General features: G+C 34.4%; 1 protein-coding gene and 1 non-coding gene across 3 annotated transcripts in view; one reads left to right on the forward strand and one right to left on the reverse strand.

Annotated features, from left to right (window-relative positions):
* The window catches only part of ppm1bb (protein phosphatase, Mg2+/Mn2+ dependent, 1Bb), a 59,092-nt gene extending 58,093 nt beyond the window's left edge, over positions 1–999 (reverse strand). For both annotated transcript variants that reach the window (XM_030163651.1, XM_030163650.1), the window contains exon 1: positions 612–999. The gene's annotated coding sequence lies outside the window, so the exon portion shown is untranslated. The remainder of the gene's footprint in view (positions 1–611) is intronic.
* Positions 1,000–16,593: 15,594 nt separating this feature from the next.
* Positions 16,594–16,687, forward strand: trnai-uau (transfer RNA isoleucine (anticodon UAU)). Its single transcript has 2 exons — positions 16,594–16,631; positions 16,652–16,687. It is a non-coding gene; the product is annotated as a tRNA-Ile (tRNA).
* Positions 16,688–18,678: the final 1,991 nt, after the last annotated feature.

Below are 18,678 nucleotides of genomic sequence, written 5' to 3' on the forward strand. Positions count from 1 at the left end.
AATTAAAGGGGGTTGTTAACGTCAGGTAGTGACTCTGTAAAATTTAAGACTGTAACGTTAGAAATACCATTGGACTGACAAGCTAACATTGCATAGCTAACCATTGACACCCATATGACAAAGTCCGCTAAGCTGTCATTAGCTAGTTATGGCGAGTGCAGCTCATCTATGCTGCTAGATTAGCCCGCTGTGGATCAGAGTAAGAACTGGAGGCCACCGTATCGTGTTCAACCATTAAATATTAACACCGATGTTTGCTTCATTCAGATTTTGCTTCATTAGCTCTTAACGTTACGGGTGACTCACTTTTAAACTTCAGCTCAGGGGACAGTCTTTCATTTTGGCAACGGTCCGTGTGTAAGCTAACGTTATTGCTCAACACAGTTCGTGTAGCATGAGCGTCTGGCTGCTTTTGGAAATGCGTTTCTGTGTTAAATACCAATCTACTGACCACATGCTGAACTCCATGCCACTTCACACTGGTCCCTCTGCGGAAAGGCCTAGTTTGCTAGTGTTGATTTAAGCTAACTTCACAGCTAGCAGCCGTTCCCTCAGCTTGTCAAAGTCTAGCTAGCTAATGACGTTAGCGCATATACTAGCATGCTACTTACGTTTTCCTGTTGTTATGCGAATGTAGATCCAATCTTGATTTTCTGCGGGATTCTGCTCTTGAGTGAAGAGGTGCCGTTAACCTAGCTATCTACGGAGCTAACGTTAGCTAGCTAACTATGTTATGTTTCCTTATTTGACAAAAATAATCGAGATTGGCCTCAGATGAGTGGCGATAATTCCTTTCTCGGTGGTTCCCTGCTTGGATAGCGTTGATTTTTACGCATGATTGACGCCAGTTCTGTCTCTCACATTAAATGCAGGCAATTCCGATCGCTCCAAAACAAATATGGACACTGAGAATTGGTTATATTACACAACACTGACAAATCTAGCACTTTCGTCCATTGAAAGGCCAGAGCTTTCCTTCGACTTTGGGTGCTGAACAAGAGGAGGTGCTATTTTTGGCATATGTCCGCTGATTGGTCAAAACGTCGGGTCAAAGCGTCAGTTAATTGGCTACTCCTGCTGTCAATTAGCTCTGCCCCTGTCCAAAACTAGCTTTCGATTGGTCCTTTCCCGAACGTATGTGATGTATGGGATCTGTTAGAGTCACTTGTTATGTTTACCAGCGAACACCGAAGTAGAACTCTATAAGCAAAATAAAGACTAAACCGAAATCTTCAACTACGTAGCAAATAACGGTTAAATCATTTCTGTCCAACGTTAGAAAAACATAACAATAGATGCAGAAGACACGGAGCATAGGGAAGTATCAGGTGTTTAACTATCACTGATGTGTAAAGGGGAAAACATTACATGGCGGGGCGGTCTGGACAATAAAAGAAGCGCTCCCCTAATTAACTCCGCTACAAACGTTTCAAGATGTGCCAACGAGTCTTTTATTTATTACAATTATTTGTTTTAAACTGTTTAATTTCATTGTAGCAAAAAAGGTTTGTTTTTGTGTAATTATTGTATTATTTTGGCGTGCATATTTATTACCATGTCAACAATATGTCCTGATATGGAAGCCTGTAGAAGTTATATGACAATGAAAAAAAAAGGAAAAAAAGCATAATTAGCATAAAAATAGTTTTTGAAAATTAAATAATCCGATTAGTATGTTCATTTTCACATACAGTTTATTAATCTACCTATAATAATGGTCTATATGAGGTTTTGATATTTAGTTCTGGAAATATTAATTGTTTCTAAATTAAATTAAATTCAAGTTCTAAATCAAGTTATGTTATCTGTTATTGAGAAAATCTGGTTTTGGTTGTCATTGATTAAAATACATTATTATTTCTTAACTACATGTGTATATTTTCCTTCACCTTTGCACACAAAAAAATCCTGATGGTTACACAAGTTACATTTATTGACTTTTCCCAAGTGAAGCCTCGTACAATAACACACAAATACATAACCCATTGGGCGTGGCAGTTGTGATTGACAGATGGGTCTGCTGGCTTTGATTGACAGCTAGCATTAGCTCAGCTGATGAGTCACATATCCAGAGCTCTTGTTTATTGAATAAAACTTGTTTTTATCCCTGACAGGCAACTCTGCTGTAATTGTGCCAACAAAACAGTCACAGCATTCTATCACAAAGTTTACCAGTTACAATAAAACTGATATAACTTCCATTAGCTGATGATAGCGTTCATTTGTATAGGATAAGATGGCCCGTCAGTTAGCCTGCTAATTAGCTCAGGTAGCAATTATTAGTATTTTATTTATTTCTTTATTTGTCTCAAACTTTGGGAAAAAAAGCAAAACAATAAAAGCAAAAAGTCAGTTACATATGCACCCATCAATGGTCATTAATCGCAGAAAAAGTAACAAAATACAATAAATTTAACATAAATGTACATATGAATCAACTCATAAACACTAAGTATGTATGTATGTATGTATGTATGTATATCTGTATCTATGTATGTATATATGTATGAATGTATGTATGTATATCTGTATGTATGTATGTACGTACGTACGTACGTATGTATGTATGTATGTATGTATGTATGTATGTATGTATCTATGTATCTATCTATCTATCTATCTATCTATCTATCTATCTATCTATCTATCTATCTATCTATCTATCTATCTATCTATCTATCTATCTATCTATCTATCTATCTATGTATGAATGTATGTATGTATGTATGTATGTATGTATGTATGTATGTATGCATGTATGTATATTTGTATCTATGTATGTATCTATGTATGAATGTATGTATGTATATCTGTATGTATGTATGTATGTATGTATGTATCTATCTATCTATCTATCTATCTATCTATCTATCTATCTATCTATCTATCTATCTATCTATCTATCTATCTATCTATCTATCTATCTATCTATCTATCTATCTATAACTGTATCTATGTATGTATATATGTATGTATGTATGTATGTATGTATGTATGTATGTATGTATGTATCTATCTATCTATCTATCTATCTATCTATCTATCTATCTATCTATCTATCTATCTATCTATCTATCTATCTATCTATCTATCTATCTATCTATCTATCTATCTATCTATCTATCTATCTATCTATCTATCTATACTGATGTTTATAGTAAAATTCGTCTCCAACTGTGATGTCACAGAGGGTTGATGCACTATTATTATAACACTGTGTTTTTAATTAAGAGGATATTAACTCAAAATTAGCTGGAGATGCATTTGAACACTGGATGAGCCTGCTGGAATATAAAAAAAGAACTACTGTAGGAACATAGCAGACATGGCTCCCTCTGCAGACATAAAGACCTCATTGTAAAGTAGCAAAGACATTTTTCCTGCATCTGCACACTTGTAAAAATATAATTATGAATATATTATTTAATCATTGTAAGTAGATCCTCAACAAAATGCAATTGAAAATACCTTATGTATCATATTTGTACAATAAAAGGTTGTAGAAACATGCTTCTGGTGCTTTCCTTCTGCCTCTGGGAGCAGGAGCTGATATTTTATGAGAAAAATCACATGCCAAGGAGAATGACTGTCTTTATGGACAAATTCCTCAACATCTCACCTGTGTTTCAACATGTGATTGCACTTGATCTCAGACAAACTATGAGGCCTGAACTTCAGTCTGTGTGTCATCCTATAGATGGACTTTCCTCTGTATACGTCCAAACAAATTACACAGTTATATAAGAACACCACATGTGCTCTACCCAGCTGAGACTTTGGCTTCTGTAGACAGGAGCTGAGTCTGCACTGGCTTTATTTTACTCCCAAGTGGTGCAGATTTCCCTAGAGTGGTATTAAATTATAACTTCCTATAAAAAAAAAAATAACAGCAAAAACATTTTACAGCAAATATATTTAATCCTTGGGGATCCCTCAGGCCATTTTGTTCGCTTTTATCATTTTTCTTTTCTGAATGGTGGGTCACTACGTCTGTGTTCCAGCTCATGGCATTAGTTTCTACTGGAATATTTATTTTTTTACTTATTTTTTTTAATCTAATATCAGTTCCTCTTATAGATTTAATATACTACCACTGCAGTCAACTTACTTACAAAAAAAAATAAAATAAAAATGTAATTAACAGAATTTTAAAAAATAAAGCTAAATAGTGTGAAAGCTTAAAAGTTTAAAGGAGTAAGTGATGGTTCCAATGAAGAAAAGTGGATTTTTCACATTCTTAATAGCTGCAAAAAAAAAAAACTTTAACAAAGAACTGGGGGAAGGCAACCATTCCATCAAAGGACCATTCAATATCCACAATTAAAGAAATATTTCTAATGGAAAAATTAACACACAGACTGAGACTGCAAGAACCGCAACTGGGTAAAAAGTGGAATAAATGGACTATATTTACACAAAATCAATAGACTGACTGTTACTACCCAGGCACATTGTTTTCTTTTGTACTCATTTATTCTCGTTTGTCTGGTTTTTTTTTGTTACTGTGATAATTGTACATAAAACTTAATATATATATTTTTTAAGTTTAGTTTAGTTTATTTCGAATATGCAACAAAACAAAGTAATCTTACTTAGTCCTAAGAAATCAAACAGATAGTACCAAATCATGGAGAGAAAAAAAATTATACATATACATGAAAGCAAAGTATGACTTTATTTGCACATTTGAAAAGGAGTGGGAGGAAGTATAACTTAACCCTATAACGCCAAATGTATCATATCTGACACATTTTTTGTGGGGGGTTTTTTGCATCAAAAAATATGGTTTGTTTCCATTACAAAAAAGGCATTTAAAGTGTAAAAAACATGACAGTTATTGAGTATTTGGTGTTTTCGTTTACAGCTCAAGTTGAAGAAATAAAAAAAATTAAAAAAAATGTAAAAAACAAACTGTATGGGGAAAAATGTTGACATTACTATGGTGCTGTGCAGACTTCTGGTGTTTAGCCCTATAATGCCTAATGTATCAGATTTGATACATGAGTTTTAAAGTCCTCTACATGATCAGTGTGATATTTTTTATTCTTGAAAAACCTGATGTATACAATTAGATACATGCAATACACAGATAATCCACCAGGGGAGAGGGATTTGTTCACCAGGGGCCTTTCTAGTGACACTACAAGATAGATAGATAGATAGATAGATAGATAGATAGATAGATAGATAGATAGATAGATAGATAGATAGATAGATAGATAGATAGATAGATAGATAGACTCAGTGCCAATAAAAACACAACACTTGAATGTGTTTTATTGTTCCTGAGCTGCATCAGTATGTTTCAGTTTCACCTGTAGAAGATAATCCCAGACAATTTCTTAACAACCTGAGACGGGTTGAGCTATTGTCACGCTTGAATGAACTTGTCTGCATTCAGAAGACTTGTTTTTCTCATTGCTCAGCAATGAACTGCTCAACTTAAGGAAGTGTGGTCAGTTAAGGAGTGGTCATGTTCTGTTTATAAAGACAAGATGAAAAGCACCAAAATCATTTGCAATAACTCAGCGATGCCCAGACTGACACGTGACCACAGATGCCATGCTATGGGGCTCCTGGAGGCCGGAATCTCTACTCGGCAGGTGGTGTGTCGTTTTGGATGCAACGTGTCCACCATAGTCAGGATGTAACAGAGGCATGAAGAAACTGGACAGCTGCAGACAGACCTGGTCCTGGACGAGCACGTGTGACCACGCCACAGCAGGACCGCTACACTGAGCTGCAGAACCTCCAGGACCGCTACACTGAGCTGCAGAACCTCCAGGACCGCTACACTGAGCTGCAGAACCTCCAGGACCGCTACACTGAGCTGCAGCACCTCCAGGACCGCTACACTGAGCTGCAGCACCTCCAGGACCGCTACACTGAGCTGCAGCACCTCCAGGACCGCTTTGTGACTTTTGGTTTTGGGGTCCTTGAGTTTCTTTCTTTATCCTTATTTTTTGTCAACAAATTTGGATGTGATTTTTTATTTTTACTGTATAGAAATGGCGTATGGTTAATTCCAAAGAGCTTATGGAATAAAAATCCTCATCGATTTAAAAAAATGTAAGAATCTTCAAGTGTTGGCACTAAGTATAGATAGATAGACAGACAGACAGACAGACAGACAGACAGACAGACAGACAGACAGACAGACAGACAGACAGATAGATAGATAGATAGATAGATAGATAGATAGATAGATAGATAGATAGATAGATAGATAGATAGATAGATAGATAGATAGATAGATAGATAGATAGATAGATAGATACTTTATTAATCCCGAGGGAAATTCAAAACTGTCATTAATGAGGAAGGAGGCAGAACTTCACCAATTTTGAAAAGGAATTATCAATTTGTTCGACATGTCTGTGTTATATTATGTTTTAGTTTGTTCAAAAATAATAATATTTGAGCACTGAGACCCGATGTATCAAATATGATACAAAATTGAAACTCATACGTGGAAATTGGTATTTGAAAAAACATTTTTTTGGTTGTTCAGAAGGACCACTAAAGGCTCCCGTTTCAAAGAACTGGATTTTTTTTGTGTGTGTGTTAGTGATTTAATGGTTCAGGCTTTACAGGGTTAAGTGGGAGGAAGTATAACTTAAGGGATCAAACATCAGTTCTGTTTAGTTAAATTTATGCAAAACCATTGTCTTATTTGACCTGAGATCAGTGAGTGTTTTAGAGGTTTGAGTGAATTTCAGAGGTCAGATGCATGCGCTAACCACACCAAGACGATTGAAAAAGCGGATTTGGAACATGTTAGCAAAGAAATATACGCTCCTTATATCATTCTTAATCTTCAGATCAGATTTGGGCATAAACTAAAAGAGGGCTTGTATCATTCTTATTCAGAAATGTAGCCAAAGGATTACACACACACACACACACACAAAATTACTAGCGAGACCAGCTCTGTGTACAAACCCTGAATACATAGAAAAGTGATATTTCATTCATTTAATTATCAACAGACATGAGAGGGAATAACATGGAGGCTGGAGTGACTAAACCCAGGGTGGAGATTAAAACACAAACATGAGTAAGAGCATGTATGAAGATATTTAGTCAGATAGTGTGTGTGTGTTTGTGTGTATTTGTGTGTGTGTGATGGCTTATCCGTTGTCATTTTGTGTTTCTCCCTCTGGATTAGACTTGTGTCTTATTAATGAAAAACTCATCAGATATCAGAACAGCTCCCTAAGGAACCAACAGGGGTGATGAGACTCGGGTCAGATTGTGCGTTTGTGTGTGTGTATGTGTGTGTATGTGTGTGTGTGTGTGTGTGTGTGAGCAGCCGAAGACAGGGAGCAGAGTGGTATTTAATTTTCCAAGATGAGGGATTATCACTGGCAGAATTTGATCATTCTGCTCTGATCTGAGGATGTTCAATCACAGCTTATCCCAAATATTAAACTCTTTTGTCCCGTATTCCCTTCAATCCGCCCGCGCACACACAATTCCACGCACCCAAACTGAGCTTCTCATTGAATAAAGTGGCCCGCTGAGCCTAAACCGGCACGGTGGGGTGTGATTGTCCACTGGCCTTTTCCCCCTCAGGCGACGGGAGAAGGAGGGAGGCGGGGGTGGGCCGGGCTTGATTTTAGCGTCTTATGGAAGCAGCTGAGGAGAGTAAATTAAAAAACTGTTACGTCTAATCCGCAAGAACAAGTGGCGCACACTCCAAAATCTGATCCCCTGTGTTTACACGGGTAAGATCAGCTTAAACACACACACATATAGAAAGAGAGTCGATCAAATTAGAAAGTATAGACGGAGACATGCATATACGGTGTTGCCTGCTGTTAAATTCCCTGTGATTGTGTCCCAGGATGAAGAGGAGGAGGAGGAAGAGGAGGAGGAAGAGGAGGAGGAAGAGGAGGAGGAGGAGGAGGGAGGTGACTGGAGGGGCAGGTCCCTGATCCTGATCCACACTCTCATTTTCAGCCTGAAGATCTGCACCCGGGACATCTGGGTCACATCATGACTGCAATCTTCTGCTTGTTCATTCCCAGCTTACACAGCTTACAGTGACAGACCTGGACACACACACACACACACACACACACACACACACACACACACAGTACAAGCACTAGAACAGGGGTGTCGAACTCATTTTCGTTCAGGGGCCACATTCAGCTAAATTTGATCTGAAGTGTGCCGAACTAGTAAAATAATAACATAATAATCTGAAAATAATGTCGACTCCAAACGTTTCTCTATGTTTTAGAGTGAAAAAAAGTCCAATTACATGATGAAAACCTTTAACCCTTTCATGCACACCGGTCACTACGGTGGACAGCTATTCTACAGCTGTTCTCTTGCATATTCATGGATTTTGTTGTTCTTTTTGTTTTTTTTTTACACATATCTTTATTAAAGTTTTAAGACACTACATATCTCTTCTGACATGAATTGGTAAGATTATGTAGATCTCTCCTGAGCATAAACCCCCAGAATCATAAGCCCTCCCCATAGTTTTCACACAATTTATCAGTAAATGCATGTTTCTGTGTGTCAAAAATTAAACACATGGTGTCCAGTTGAGTGGACATTTTTGCAACTTCATGAAAAATAGGTTCATAAGATTTTTTTTTTTCATTATTGTTTTTTATGTTTTGTTTTTTTTTTTTAATTTTTTGATTATTTTTATTTTATTTATTTATTTATTTTTATTTTTCAGAAGAAAATGTTCAATCACATTGTTTTTTTTCATGCCTAAAGAGGAATAAAAACACTCAGGAAAAAATTTTGATTAAGGTTCTCTTAATTCGTGCATGAAAGGGTTAAATCTACAAACTGTTCTTTTAAAAATGTGAATAATATGAACAACCTGACATTTCTGTAAAAAAATAAGTTCAATTTTAACAATATTCGGCCTCAGTTTATCATTTACACATGTTCATTATAACTTACAGATCACAGTGGATCTACAAATACACAAAACATTTAGTAACAGGCAGGACATTTCTTAACCCTTCATCAGGCAAGTGACTATTTTTGGTCATTTTCACATACATTACAAGACAGTGGCAGTAATAGTTCAAAACACATGTTCCTTTCACCTTACATGTGTTTTTCCTCTTTGATTTTTTTTTGGTCACTTACTGGTAAGGAACCAAATATGGTAATTTTGACCTTGATTTTCTACATAATGATAAAAAACAAATTCAAAATGTCACAAAAGTAATAAAGTCTTGTTTGGTCCTCCAATAACATACTAAAGTTAAAATTTTGAATTTCAGAATATTTCTATTTGTGGACTACAAAGGGTTAAAAAAAAAAAGTTCAATTTCAACACTATTCTGCCTCAGTTTATCATTTCCACATGTACATTATAACTTACAGATCACAGTGGATCTACAAATACACAAAACATTTGATAACAGGCAGGAACTGTCAACTCCAAACTTTTCTCTATTTTTTAGAGCGAAAGAAGCAAATTTACATTATGAACAGGTTTACATCTACAAACTATCCTTTCAAAAGATATGAAAAAGATGAACAAACTGAAAAAATAAGTGTAATTTTAACAATATTCTGCCTCAGTTTATCATTTACACATGTACATTATAACTTACAAACACACAAAACATTTAGTAACAGGCAGAATATTGTTAAAATTACACTTATTTCTCTTAAGAAATTTCAGGCTGTTCATATTTGTTCAGGTTATTCACATTTTTTGTGAAATTATACTTTGTTTTAGTGTAAATACATGAAAATATTTACATTTATGAAGACAAAAATTTGGAGTTGTCATTATTTATATGTTATTATGATAGTATTTTACTGGTCCTGCCCACTGGAGATTGAACTGGTCTGAGTGTGGGACCTGAACTAAAAGGATTGTTGATATCTTAGTGTAATTTTTGTATTTCACAAATTCATCCCAAGGGCCGGACGGACCCTTTGGTGGTCCGGATTTGGCCCCGGGCCGCATGTTTGACACCTGTGTCCTAGAACATACACACACAGCAGCATCCAGCATATAATCAGGTTAGAGTTGATGTGGAGTAGGTTGAAGATTTCTTCTTAGCAGATGTTAGTGTTGTAGACCAAGACACCACAGAGACCGGAGGGTATCCAGACCAAGACAAGACCAAGACCATGATTAGAACCACCTACAACTAACGACTGGCTACAAACAGTGAATGGAATATTTGAGATGGAGATTCTGACCCACAGATTGAGGACTCAAGAAGAACAGTGTCATGATCAATGGAAGAAATGGACAATTTTCATTTCAGCGTCACATGACTAAAAACAATTGTTAGTCACAGAGGTTTTTTATGGTCAGTGTATCCAAATGTCCCTGATGTTTGTTTTGTAAAGTTCAGAAATCAAACAATAAAAATAAAGTGAAAGAAAAATTAAAAAAAACAAGACCATGACACACTAAGGCAGTGTTTTTCAACCTTGGGCTCGGGACCGCATGTGGGGTCACATGAAATTTCTAGTAATTGATTAAAAAAAAAAAAAACAAACTTACAAATATAAATTATATGGTGAGTTGACACATAACAATCCATAAAAGACAAACTGTGAGTGTGAAACTGCAGCACTGTGGTTCTGTTTATCTGTCAAATGTTCGTTGTGGTCAGTTTCAGATGCTGCAGCTCTTTCATAATTCATAGTTTGAGTTCTTGTTTGTTCAGTATTAATTGTCCTCCTTGTAAATCACAGCTGGACTGACTGGACATATCCTGACCAAGGAAAATCAAATTCTCCCTTTGTGCAGTAATCTACACCTGGATTTTCTGCCTCTGTCCACAATAATATACATTATATAGACTAAGTGTCCCCTAAAATTAAAGTTTATTTGCGACATAGTATAGCAAACTATTACATGATCAAAACCAAATTAATTTTACCAAAAAAACCCAAAAAAAGAAGTCTCCGTTTTGAATGTCTGGGGTCAAGAGCCAAAACAGGTTGAGAACTACTGCACTAAGGCGAGACTGAGACCAAGCCTTATTGAAACCAACTCCAAGACCAAGACTGAAAGCAGACTAGAGTTAGTATCGACATGATACGATTACTCATATCAGTTGTAGAACAAAAGGCATTGGTGTATGTGTCATAGGTCAGTGTATGTTCTGGTAATTGGATTTTTTTTCCAGAAACAAAAGAAAAACTAGTGGTTAATTTGATTTTTGCTTTAAAATAAAAGAATTAAAATTAAATTTCAAGTAGTTTTTCTTTTTCAGTGTCCAAACAGATAAACCAAATTTTAAAAAAAAATGGATTGATTTTTGTTTTGTCTTTCTAATAACAAAAAAGACAGTTACTACCTGACAGAAATGGAAAAACAGACCAAAAGCGCTTGGTTTTTTTTTTTTTTTTCATTTTCTGAGACCAGATGTTGTCATTTTCAAGCAAATCTCTCATTAACTGAACATAAACCCAGTGTGTCCACCCACTGTCACTGATCCAACTCCATGGGTTTTACTGGTGAATCAAGTAAGTCGGTGAATCAATGTTGTAGAAGATGACGGTGTTTCCATGGCAACTACGGAGCCTCTGAACATCCAAAGGAATCATATCTGATGACCATGAAAAGATGACAAACTGTATTTTACACCAATTATTTACATGGATTGATAGGATCAGTGGATCAGCAGGTGTTAAACAGTTTAGATCAGTACATGGTTTTGGTTGCTGGTGGAGGTTTGGGTCTTAATGGGTTAAAAACCACAAACATAAATGTAATTTTTGATGATAAAAACAGTCCCTTGTGTCAGTAGTCTAAGTGGTATCATCATTATTTTTATGAAAAGGATCACTGTGTACACTCTACTGAACTGTGTCAAAAACTACAAGTTAAATTACAAAGATTTTTTTAAGTACTTTTCCTATTTCCTTACTTCCTGTATCTCTTTATGCACACTTAATTGGTTTATGTATTTTTTGCTCATACAGACATTATATTCAGGCAGTATTTACCTGCTGGTGACTATAGGTTGTGTAGTTTATTTGTGAATTACCTGAATGTGTGAATGAATGCAGCTTCCTCTTAGTTTTACACTCAGGTCTTGAACACGTCTCCTCTGTTTCTGGTGTAATCTCATGTATTTTCCTTCTAGGTCAGATCCTCAGGTTCTGTCATGTTTGGACCGTATATAAACTCCAGCTCTGTGTCTGTTTTCGACTCTTTTTCAGCAGGGGTTCATTCATGTTAGTGTTTCTTATATTAACACACTTCTGGTTATGCTCATGTCACTGTTTTACTTAATTCAGTCAAATTCAAAGTACTTCACCTGCAGACAGGAGTGTTCTGGAAATTATACTTACGGTATTAAGAATATATATATATATATATATATATATATATATATATATATATATATATATATATATATATATATATATATTTTTTTTTTTTTTTTTTTTTTTTTTTTTAAATAATTTTATTTGTGGATTTTTAACAGCATTACATGGATCCATCATACAGTCTTTACATTTTTACGGTTTTTGAACACAAGTTCCCACCCTCAACTTAAATATAAACATAAACATGTAAATATATTTACCAGAAAACATCAAGATTATGAAAGCAAAAATAAATACATAAAATAAAATTGAATAGATAGCAATTATACACATATTAAAAAAAAAAAGACAGAAATAAAATATGTACCATACCTACAGTTATCCAGGTGATGAGTAGTGATTTGGTGTTAAAGTCATGATACATTGCTCACTTTATAAGTTTCTGTGAATTTTAGAAAAGGCTGCCATGCTTTATAGAATTTTGCAGTTGATCCTGTTAACGTACATCTCATCTTCTCCATATGTAAAAACCTCATAATGTGGTATTAAGAATATTTTGTCCTGAAGAGAAATTAGGTTTAGTACCAACAAACGGTACCTGCTAACTGGCTAGTACTGTACCTACCTGTGATGACACCACCACAACACTGTCTGAGCTTAGAGCAAAAAACACTGTAAAGACAAAGATTTTTTTTTTTTTTTTTTTTTTTTTTTAACCAATGCTTAGTATTTATATATAAATGTCTTTGTATGATTAATATTGTCATATTTGGTTTTTATGTTAAAACATTAACGAAAAAAGTTACAACACTTCACTGAAATTTCTGCTTCTGAACCCTGATTGGCTCCTAAAGTCACATGGTAAGTCGGAGACCGGAAATGTCTTTGTTGTTATAGTAACCACTCACCATAGTAAACATGTGAAACTGCCCAGTAAAAAAACGCATAAAAAGATGATCTGTATCGATCCTGCAGGTTGTTTTGAGCCACAGTGTTCCACTATCACCTATTTAATTAACACCCGCCTTACATTTGATGACGGATCCATCGATTTCCACTGATACACCACTAAACACACAACCAGTAGTCTTTACTTCAGATGAATTTAGTGTTTTAGACATGTATTTATTTGTTTATATCATCCTTATTGATTAATTTATTGATATTAAATATCAAACTAATGCAGACACAAGATAATATAACATCTAAATAAATGGTTTGAATAGAAACAAGTCATCAGATGCACTGACACCGCCCTCTAGTGGCAACAAGTTCAACTCACAGTGGAGTTTATCTGCATTACATTGAATATTTTGAACATCTAACTGATTATTTTATTGTTTTTATTATTTCTGTCATACTTTGACTTATATGCTCATTTGCATTAATTTTGTGAATTATAGTTCACATTTCTTAATTTTGTTGATCATTCTGACTGTTTATTTTGTCATGTTTGTTACTTTTGTTCAGTTTGGAACTGTTTGTTCATTTGGCTGATATTTTGTTGATATATATTCATTTTGTTGGTGATTTTGGACTATTCGTTTCATTTATTTTTTTTATGTCATATTTTTTATGTGATGTTTTTGTGTTCATTATTTTGTTATCTGTTGAACCTTTCTGGCATATGTCATGTTCATGCAGGTGATCAAATAAAGGGTTTCAGATCAGTGAGAGGGAGTTTATTTTATATGTTAAACAGACGTGTCTCTGTCCCACATCGATGCACTATTTGTCCCACATTTTTCTGGTTTCCATACCGGTATCTGATACAAACAGAGTTGGGAGGGTTACTTTAAAAAGGTATTCCAATACAGTTACTTGTTACCTTTTAAAAAATGTAATCAGTAACATAATGTAAGTACCAAATTATGAAAGTAATGTAACTTTATTACTTTCAATTACTTTTGGATTACTTCAATACCAAACATGCTAATAAAGACAAAATAAACTAAATATCAGTAAAATTACTAACTTTGTGGGTTATGTAAGACAAATGAACAATGTAACCTTGTAAAAGAAACTGACACTTTCAAAATAAGAACAAGAACAAGAACAAGAACAAGAGCAAATGCATGAGAGCTTCTGAAAACCATAAAGTAAATACAGTCAGTAGGTTTATGAAATACAAAAATATGGGTCTGCAGAACAGTATACAAAATAGTAATGCTCCTTTAACTAACGCAAAATGCTTTTTTATTTATTTATTTATTTTTTTTACAAAGTTCACAAAGTTTATTACATAGATTATGAGCACCCACAATATTTTTAAACAAATCAGGTGTCTACTTACTGAATTTTCTAAAATAACCATTATTCAAAATGAATGTAAAGTACTGTGATTTAAGACCATAATTTCATTTCCAGGTGGGAAAACATCTTCGTTTGTTTGTTTGTTTGTTTGTTTGTTTTCAACATTCTTTTTATTGGAATCATATGGAAGAGGATTAGGGCCATTGGAAAAAAAAAAAAAATTAAGGTCCAATCTATTTTTTTTCATTATTGTTATTATGAGAAAAAAGTCAGATTTCCATTATTAAAGTCATTATTCTGACTTTTTTTCCCCAGAATTCTGACTTTAACCTCAGAATTCTGACTTGTTTTCCGAGAAAAATAATTTTAAAAATATATTAGAATTACATTTTTTTACCCAGTGGCCCTAATCCTCTTCCATAATTCAAGGTTTAAAAAAAAAAAATTTGACAGTCATACGAGAAAAAAACAATACTTTTGGATTTTCCACAAAACATATATACAGTACACACCCCATCTCTCCTCCCACCCTACAAAGTCCTGGGTAACGCATTCCAATCTGAGATTAAATGAATAAATAAACAAATAAAAATAATAATATTAGTAGGTATGACACTCAACAGGCATAAATAATTAAACAATTAACCCTTTCATGCATGAACTATGAGAACCATAATCAAGACTTTTTTTTTTTCTTTTTTTTTTTCTTGAGTGTTTCTATTCCTCTTTAGGCATGAAAAAAACAATGCAGTTGAAAACATTTTTAAGAGCCTATTTTTCATGGAGCTGTAAAAATGTCCATTCAGCTGGACGCCATGGGTTTAATTTTTGAAGCAAAGAAACATGTATTTGCTGAAGTACCGTATGAAAACTATGATTTTTTTTTTTTTTTTGGAATGCTGCTATTCTGATGTTATGTCACATTTTAATATACTGGAGATTATATGCAAAAAATGAACTTTTTGTTTGAGGAAAAAAATGTTAATTACAGTCTAATAACAATAACAAGCAATTGATTTCCACTCAACCATGTTGGAGCAGATCAGGTTTATCAAGAACAGCAGAGTTACAGTAATGGTCTGAATGTCAGTGTATGGGATGACCCACTGTGTTGGCTGATCTGGAACTAAAACAATACAAACCATGAATATACAAGAGAACATCTGGAGAATAGCTGTCCACTGAAGTGACCACTAATTACGAGAACCTTAATCAAGATTTTTTTTTCCTGAGTATTTTTATTCCTTTTTAGGCATGAAAAAAACAATGCGATTGAAAATTTTCTTATGAACCTGTTTTTCATGGAGTTGCAAAAACATGCACTTAATTTGACACCATGTCTTGAATATCTGAAGCTTTTTTTTTTTTACTGATATTCAGACTTGCACGTACTTGAAGATAGATTCTGTTCATTTAAAAGTTTTTTTTTTCTTTTTGTCTTAATTTGCTTTTTTTTTTTATTTTGTTTCTTTGCATGTTCAAAATAAATAAATAAAATAAATATATTGTGTGAAAACTATGACATAAAAACTTTTTTTAAAGCTGCTAATCTGTTGTTTTCCTCACATTTCTAATACTAGTCACTACTCACTTTATGGAGATGATATGCAAAATAAAACCTTTTTTGTTTACAAAATCTGTTAATTACAGTCTAATAACAATAACAAGCAACTGATTTCCACTCAAACCTGTTAGTGCAGATCAGGTTTACCAAGAACAGCAGAGTTACAGTAATGTTCTGACTGTCAGTGTATGAAATGATGCAGAAGTGTTCTCAAAACCCATGAATACACAAGTGACCATTTTTGAACATGTCCACTGAGGTGACCACTGGGCAGGAAAGGGTTAAACAACCAAAGCCAGCTTTGTTGTGTGTCCGTGAACGCGTCATGAGTCGGGTCCAGCTGATCCTGATCCACTTAAAGCCATTACGTCATCATTACTCACACTTTGACTCGCATGAGGAATGCTCGTGGAACTCCACATTCTTACGTCGCAGACACGTGGTGTGTCGTTCGTAAACACATTTTCAGACCGACTTTTACCGAAGCTCCAGTGGCGCAATCGGTTAGCGCGCGGTACTTATATGACAGTATTCAGCAGAGCAATGCCGAGGTTGTGAGTTCGAGCCTCACCTGGAGCAGAGTTTTTAGACCGAGGCTCACCTGGACAGCCCAGGTCCACCCAGGACCACTGAGGGCACTTCCTGATCTGCGCAGAACACACCTGACACTGCTAATGCAGCGCGAGGACCCGATCTGGGATGAGCTCAGAACTATGTGTGCGCGAGGCTGTGTTTGTGTCCTTTAGAGACATTTAGACTGGTTTATAATGGTCCAACTGGGACAGAGAGGGACAGAGGGTCCTAGGAACTAATAAAATAACAGTACTACTACTGCTAATAAGAATAATAATAATAAAAGCACTAAAGTATGTTTGTGTCCTTTAGAGACATTTAGACTGGTTTATAATGGTCCGACTGGGACAGAGAGGGACAGAGGGTCCAAGGAACTAATAAAATAACAATACTACTACTACTGCTAATAAGAATAAGAACAAGAAAAACACTAAAGTATGTTTGTGTCCTTTAGAGAAACTACGACAGGTTATAATGGTCCAACTGGACAGAGTGGGACAGAGTGTCCTAGGAACTGATAAAATAACAACAATAAAATAACAATACTATATCTATTACTACTACTGCTAATAAGAATAATAAAAACACTAAAGTAGAACAAACATGACTAAAATAATTCACAACATAACCAATAATGTCCAAAGGGAATCAACAACAACAACAAAAATACTGAATGAATTCATTAACAAAATGAACAGAAATGGAAAAACCACCAGAAAGATCAACAAAAATTAACAAAATCAATAACAAACAGTATCCGAGAAAGTGAAAAGAACAAATAATTAACCCTTTCATGCATGAATTATGAAAAAAATGATCTAGATTTTTTTTTTTTTTTAGATTGATTTTGTTACTCAAAATTAGGCTAAAGTTGAAATGCATTTTGAACTTCTTTAAAAAATATGGCTTTATTAAGAAGATATTTAATATTTGAGTTTTGGCTTTTTTTTTTATTAAATAATTGCCTATATTGGAAACATCATGATGCAATATTTTTTACAGACAGACAATTTTATGGAATGTCCTTTGCGGTGGACAGCTGTGTTTTTGGGAGGTTATTTTTGTTTTGTTTTTTTGTTTGTTTGTTTTTGTTTTTTTTTTTGGGGGGGGGGGGGGGTATAAAGATATGACTCCTGTCTACAAACGTGGACAGAAAACCCAGAGCTGGGTCTGAGGAGGATGACTTTATGAGATCACAGAGCAGTCCAAATTCTAAAACTAAGAGGACACTTCTGTTCATTGTATTGCTTGGGGTCTGTAGAGGGGAAACCCATGTGGTTTAGAGAACATTGCCTTTAGAACCCTTTGGAAAATGATCTTAAATTATGTGTCCACAAATGTGGACATCATGCATGAAAGGGTTAATAAAATGCACAAAATACAAAAATAAAAGACAATGAACAAATTGAGTAAAATAATGAAAAAGTAAGGTAAGCAAAGAAAATTAGACCTAAACATTCATATTAACCCTCTCATTATCATGTACTAATTCCACATTATTACATGTAAATTTTCAAGAAAAAACTACACTTGACTGTCTTTTTTTTTTTTTTTTTTAACCTAAGTTAAATTCTTCCTAATTTTTCATAGGAGGTGTGGATTGACCTCAAATTGTAAAATAATTATGCTTTTGTGTGAGTTTGTCATCGTGTAATGTTGTTTGTTTAAATAAAATATTATTTGAAAAAAAGTTACAATACTTCCTGTCTCTGACTCAACATGTGACTCCATTAACCAATCAGAATCCAGAACCAGAAAACGTTAAATATGTAAATATTAACCGTACAAGGACAAATAAATAAATGACATATACTGTAAATGGAGTTTGTTTTTGTTAGTTCTGAATCCAGTAAAAAAACTCCTGCATCTGTCTTCATTCCTTCAGAAAGATGAAACTGGATTTAAAAAAAACCCAAAAAGAAATTAGAAAAATATTGAACAAAATGAGCAGCAATGAACAAAATCATTGTTAAAACTGAGAAAAAATGACCAACGTA

The sequence above is a fragment of the Sphaeramia orbicularis genome, chromosome 19 (genome assembly GCF_902148855.1).
Source record: "Sphaeramia orbicularis chromosome 19, fSphaOr1.1, whole genome shotgun sequence".
In the NCBI taxonomy this organism is placed as follows: Eukaryota; Metazoa; Chordata; class Actinopteri; order Kurtiformes; family Apogonidae; genus Sphaeramia; species Sphaeramia orbicularis.